General features: G+C 38.5%; 1 protein-coding gene across 1 annotated transcript in view; it reads right to left on the bottom strand.

The window, feature by feature from the left end:
• Positions 1–7,101, bottom strand: part of EYS (eyes shut homolog) — an 883,205-nt gene that overhangs the window by 253,717 nt on the left and 622,387 nt on the right. The window lies entirely within an intron of this gene.

The raw sequence follows: 7,101 nt of genomic DNA, 5'->3' as shown, positions 1-7,101 counted from the left end.
CTCAACCCCATTCGGCACTGGGCCCATGTTTTCCCTGATGGACCTGTCTTGCTGGACACAACTTGGATCATTGGAGTCAGTAAAAGAAAACAGAATGTGGGACATGGGGTACAAACCTTACAGCTGGAACAAGGCTGAAAGGGAGAAATATCAAATACAGTAAGAAATATCAGCTACAGTGAGAACTGGCTGCAGAGATGCTTATATTTTTCTTGTTGATTAAGAGGAGAAAAGGAGCTCAAGCAGGTCCTCTACAAGCACTGCAATAAGAAAGCCTTCTGGTGTCACACAGGAATACACAACACGTACTTTCTTTCCAGTATATATGTATTTTTACAACAGTATATCAATTCATCCGTGTGCCCACCAGTTGCTTTTACAAGATGAATGGTAACATACTATTTCCCTTTTAATTTATCTTTTATTTAAATTTATCTCCTGAACCGTTATTTCCCTCTGCAGGAAATACTAGTTTTAAAAAATGTTTCTTCCATACTGAACAGAAATCTGAACTCAAATATCTTAATAAATTCTCCAAATACAAAGTTTGTTTACATTCCCTTCCCTGTACAGCTTTTTCAACTGATCTCAAGAGAACAAGATGGAGGAAGTTTCAGTGGTGCCTTTGTATCAATTTTTAAATTTATTGAGGACACTGTCTGGGTAGCTTTAAGCATTTAGAACACAAAAATCTGCATTCAGGCACTGTAAGTATGAAACAATTAAAATCCATTGAGAAAAATATTTCCATAAAGCCAAATTCTGAGGGGATTGCAGAGAGACAGTGGCAATCATCATCATTCTGGTTCAGCAGGAGACTTTGCAAGTTCCTTTTGCTTTTCTTCTCACATGCCTTTAATTTCAGACACGGAAGCTTCAGCAGTTTGATTTCCCAATGCACAAAGAGAGGTATGCTTGTTTATTTGCTGCATAAAAGAACTTCCAGAGATCTTGGTTAAACCCTTGCATATCAGGACTCTCATGCAAGTAAGAAATAATCTATTTGGCTCAGCATCCTGACTCTGCCCAGAGTTTTGGAATGCAAACCCATTGTTTTTAATATTTGAATTAAGTACGGCTAGTCCTAGCCAAGGCTTTCTGCACAGATGGCCCAGGGCTGTGTACTTAAAGTTCACTGACTGCTTTTCTGCAAGAACGTTGTGTAACTACGGTATCAGTAGTTGGTGTGCTCTGTAGCTCTGTAGTAAGTACAATGAGCTGGGCATCTAGCATTATCTAATGAGATAGAACTGCATTTTTACTCTTGTTTATAATAATCTGTTTACACTGTGCTTTACAATACATATATGTGGAATGCTAATGCATTTTTTCCCTATAGAATTGTAGGTACTAATGAGTTTTTTGCACTTCTGTCTAGAAATCACAGCCATGTGAAAATGTATCAATTTATACACAACCATAAGTGTCTCCTTTAATGTGATGGGGAAGAAGATCCCTGAGAAAAGATCTCAACTCATTATCAGCAATGCTTTCTGACCCATGCACTTAACACAGGGAAGGGATTTTTTTGGGTTTCTGGTTTGAAATTACTTTCTGATGCTTTTTAGTGAACCTTTTGGAATTGCTAATAACAATATAGCATTAATACCAATTCAGTAACATTACATTAGTATTAGTACCAATAGTTAATATTTTCACGCTATTTGCATTACATGATACAATATAAAATACACGTGTATATATATATACGTACATACGTATATATATGTGTATACACGTATATACATGTATACACTGATATATACATACACGTATGTATATATATACATACACACATTAAATTCTAACTTCAAGACAACTCCAATGAAAGAAAGAAGCTGTAAAAGTATTATTGAATGTAGCTGTAACGACGCATAAAAGATGACTGTTTCTAATATACATGTTCACCATCAAGAAGAAGCCTAATATTATAAATGTCAAAAATACATCTCTCATCTATTTCCTAATAAAATATGAAATGCAATCTGCAACTTAATATGATTTATTGAATACATAGTTATTGAGAAGCATTCAAGAAAACGTACTAGTCACTGGATAAAAATAATTGAGGGGTCTTTGTACTTATTTTCTGTGTTTTCCATTCTTCAATTTAAGTATGATAAATCAAGAATTTGTTAGACATAAAGATTTAATGCATATTTTGATTAATATAGACTAACTTTACCTTCTAGTATAACAAGCAGAATCCAAAACTTCTGCAGCCTGTGCGATTTGGGATTAGTTTTTAGCTTTCAGGATGGTACAATACTAATACTGTTCTCCACACTTGATTCAAAAAAATAAATGAATACTGAATTATGCAAAAATCTTACATGAGCATATATACAAATAAGGAAAAGAATCAAAAAATCAACACTATGTCCATCGGAGTATTAATTAAATCTAATTAAAAAATAGAAGAAAAAAAGCCCTGCAACAATAGAATGGTCTCCACACGCAGTTTTAATCTACTGTCTTTGAGTGAGTGTCTCAAATGCTGCAATGACCAAGATCATTATCTGTAGACTTTGCTAATGTAGTGCGTTTATGTGGCAAGGTTTTGGTAGCAGGGGGCCATAGGGGCGGCATCTGTGAGAAGGATCTAAAAGCTGCCCTGTGTTTGCTAAGGGCCCCACTGCTGACCAGAGACGAGCCAGTAAGTGATGTTGTTTGTGCCTCTGTGAGAGCAGATTTAACACAGGAAAAAAAAAAAAACAAAAAACAATGAAACAAAAAACGCTGTGCCACATAGGAGCTGGAAGAGTGAGAGGAGTGAGGAACAGCCTTGCAGGCGCCAAGGTCAGCAAAGAACGAGGGGGAGAGGTGCTCCAGGCGCCGGAGCAGAAGTCCCCTGCGGCCTGTGGTGAGGACCATGGTGAAGCAGGCTGTCCCCCTGCAGCCCATGGAGTGCCACGGTGGAGCAGGGTTCCACGCTGCAGCCCGTGGAGGAGACCACGGTGGAGCAGGTGGACCTGCACTGATGGAGACTGTGGCCTGTGGAAGACCCCTGCCAGAGCGGATTCTGGGCCACACCTGCAGCCCGTGGAGAGGAGACCACGCAGGAGCAGGTGAACCTGGCAGGACCTGCTGCCCGTGCGGGATCCAGGCTGGAGCAGTTTTCTCCTGAGGGATGGACCCCGTGGTAGCGACCCGTATCTGCAGCAGTTCTTGAAGAGCTGCTGCCTGTGGGAAGCCCATGCCGGATCAGTTCACCAACGACTGAATCCCGTGGGAGGGACCCCATAGCACAGGGGACGAGAGTGACCAAAAAGGAGCGGCGGCAAAGAAGCGCTAGAGACTGACCATAACCCCCATTCCCCCGTTCCCCTGCGCCGCTCGGGGGGAAGAGGTGGAAGACGGTGGATGGCAGGGAAGGTGCTTTTGGTTTCTTTCCTTTGTTTCTCACTTCTCTAGCTTGTTAGTAATAAATGTTACTGTCTCCCTACTCTGAGTCTGTTTTGCCTGTCATGATAATTACTGTGCGATCTCCTCATCCTTATCTCAACCCTTGAGCCCTTTTCATTGTATTTTCTCCCCGTTCCTCTTTGAGGACAGGGAGTGAGAGAGCGGTCGTGGTGCAGCTTGGCCGCCCACCCAAGCAAAACCACCACAGCCAAACAGACTGACTTGGTAAGAAGAACACAAGCAACTAACACAGTATTACAGGAACATTTAAAATTTTCCCTGATGTTACCACATCTCTGTATTGAGATACAAAACGATCCCTGAGATGCTAAGTGCTACTGGCATACTACTTACAAAAAATCCTAACAGCGAAGCATTGTATACATCCAGACCTGGCACGAAGGTATCTTAAGCATCATATAGTCACTTTTGGATCAATGGGATCAAGCAAGACAATACATTACCATTATATAATAGCCATAATTATAGAGTATCAAATTATACTATATTTATAATCTAGATAGTGATCTTTCTCTGCTTATAATCTATTTAGTTGTTCATAAAAGCCAAGAAAATCCTGTGGAACTATGAATTAACATGACTGTAGTGGGTTTACATGGCAAGGTTTTGGTAGCAGGGGGCCATAGGGGCGGCATCTGTGAGAAGGATCTAGAAGCTGCCCCGTGTTTGCTAAGGGCCCCACTGCTGACCAGTGCCAAGCCAGTAAGTGATGTTGTTTTGTGCCTCTGTGAGAGCATATTTAACACAGGGAAAAAAAAAAAAAAACACAAAAAAAACAATGAAACAAAAAACGCTGTGCCACATAGGAGCTGGAAGAGTGAGAGAAGTGAGGAACAGCCTTGCAGGCGCCAAGGTCAGCAAAGAAGGAGGGGGAGAGGTGCTCCAGACGTAGTGGAGAAATAAGACATTTCATCCATCTTACATGGCTCAACAAATAGAACCTTGCTGTGGGAAATGGTGCCGATTAGGAGAAACTGCTTAGATAAAGTAGTTGGGCATCGGAACGGTTTCCCAGGGAGGTGGTGGAGTCACCTTCCCTGGGGATGTTTAAGGAAAGGCTGGACGTGGTGTTTAGGGACATGGTTTAATGGGTGATGTTGGTGGCAGAGGGATGGTTAGACCTGATGATCTTGGAGGTCTATTCCAACCTTAATGATTCTGATTCTATGATTCCATGATAATAATCTACATATTATTACATATGTTCAGATTGGAATTGACTTTGCAATCTAATTCCCTTATATTTATCTCCTTACCTGGGAAATCTTTTAAAAATTACTAGTTCACATTCTAAATGTATATGACACAACTCAGCTAGGTAACAAGTTACAAAAAATGTAACACGAATAATTATCGTGCCTTAAATCAAAACCCTCCCCCATCAAACCACTAAGCCATTATTTTTTTTATGAAAAGGTAAGCAACTGACTCTGGAAGTATTCCTAAATTCTAAAGAGAAAGGGAAATAGTCAAACAATAGGCATATGATAATAATCTTGGGGGTAGAAAAATACAGACTGGGATATAAGGATGCAAGAGTAAAATCATGTAAGATACAGGCTGCACCAGAACAAAGTCAGTATAAATAAAGCAGTCAAGTAAATATATACATGCCAGTAGCACAAAGCGTTTTGCAATGAAATGTCATGTAGAAATAAAAATACAGTATTAGAGATTTATTATATATCACCTAACCAAGATGATGAGAGTGCTTGTTAAATACTGAAACAGTTTAGAAACGGTAAGGCAGAAAGCACAGTAATAACAGCAGATTTCAATTACTCCAAAGCAGTCTGATTAGAAATCATGACAAGATGTGATGCAGGGACTACATTTTTAGATGCTGTAAATAATGGTTTCTTGGAACCATTAGAGAAACCACAAGAGGAGAAATAATTCTTGATTTTGCATTGAGCCAGGCAGAGGATCTGCTTCAATACATAACCATAAAAAAAGCCCAACATTTGAAAACAGTGACTATAATGTACTCCAGTGTTCTTCTGGGAGCAAAACACACTTTAAAAATCCACCAGAAATAGTTCAACTGAAAGAGGAAGATGTTAACTAGGATAAAAATAAAAGGAACAACTAATGGGTAAAATGCTTGCAGGTTAGAGTAAAACACATACATAAAGTTTAGATAAATATATACACTCCAGTCAATAAATAAATAAATAAATAAGGTGCTTGAGTGACAAACCAGAATAATTATAAAGACCACTTGAAGACATTTTTCAGGCCAATAGAAGGGTGGAAGGTGCAAAGGGAACATAATTAGTAAATTACATTTAAAACTACATATATTCAAAAAGATTCTAGGATACAATATATGTTAATCAGTAAAAATACACATCAAAACTTTCTAAAATGTTAAAAAAAAAAAAAAAAAAAGGAAGCCTGGAATTATTCAAATATGTTAAGCAACTTCCCTATTAAAGGGTTGTATTTGGTACCAAAATGCAGGAAGATGGCAAATACAATACCAGTTCTTCCAAAATGACAGTGAAAAGACAAAAAGATAGAAACAAATAGCCAGCAGATGTATTTTCCATCAGAGGCAATTTCCTAAAGGTTGTAATAAGGAATATGAGTAGCAAAAACATGGAATAATAGTACATAAAGAATCAGTGTAATTCATTCAGTTCAATTGTCATGGGAAACACAGGAAGGTCTTCTTTCAGGTCAATGAAGTGGTTAAAATATAAGAAACAAAAATTACAAATACTAGGTCAGTTTTCACACTGGTCATAGGTCAAAAATACCATCTACTGAATCCAGTGCTGTTAAATACATTCACAAATTATCTGAGAATGTAGCAAATGCTGAGGTGAAAAAGTTTGCTGATCATAAGAACCCATACAGAACAGTCAAAACAACAGCTTCCTGAAAAGGACTGCAGAATCAACTCTTCACTCAAGAGAGAGGACCACTGATTTCAAGGAAAAAATTAATTGCATGACAGCAGAGCATGTAGACCATGGCTTCTCAACCTAAGTATGAGAGGAGCGGGGATGAATATGATAGCAGTCAATAAAACAACAACTGACATGTAGAATACATTTTTTTTTTTTTTGTGATGTAACTACTACCTATTTAATCTCTCTCTACATAGTTATATACAAGCATATAAATACATAAAATAGCTTGTGGAAGAAAACCAAAGCTTTTAATTAGCATAAGTATTTGGGTGATGTGAAGACGGATCTGGAGCACACCTTAAGTAGGTCATTAGAAAGAAAAAAATAACTTGTCAGAATCCAAGGAGAAATCAGACATTCTTCAGGATGTACCATGCATTTCAAACCATCAAGCACTCTGAAAAAGCCTTTCTCAATACTGTAATCACAAACCTGACAACAGAACTGGCTTAGAAGAAATACAAGGTGGAAGAGTAATCGAATTGAAAGGGTATGGCAAAATTAAAAGGACAAATATTTTAATCTGTAATCTCTTTTTAGGAAAAATACAGGCACTGGTATTGATGAGAATAGGAGCAGCTCATGGTTTCAGCTGTGTACCACTGAAATCACAAGGTGTTGGATAGAAGAGTTAACACTGCTTGCTTTCATATTCTGTACCATGGCAGAACCTCAGACTCAACGTACGGTGAAATACAAGCGCAGAGACACTACAAGCTGTGCACTTTTATTCCACTACACCCTGAGAGAAGATTAA

The sequence above is a fragment of the Oxyura jamaicensis genome, chromosome 3, assembly GCF_011077185.1.
Source record: "Oxyura jamaicensis isolate SHBP4307 breed ruddy duck chromosome 3, BPBGC_Ojam_1.0, whole genome shotgun sequence".
In the NCBI taxonomy this organism is placed as follows: domain Eukaryota; kingdom Metazoa; phylum Chordata; class Aves; order Anseriformes; family Anatidae; genus Oxyura; species Oxyura jamaicensis.
The sequence above is the reverse complement of the archived record's forward strand: the minus strand, read 5'-3'. Positions and strand labels throughout refer to the sequence as shown.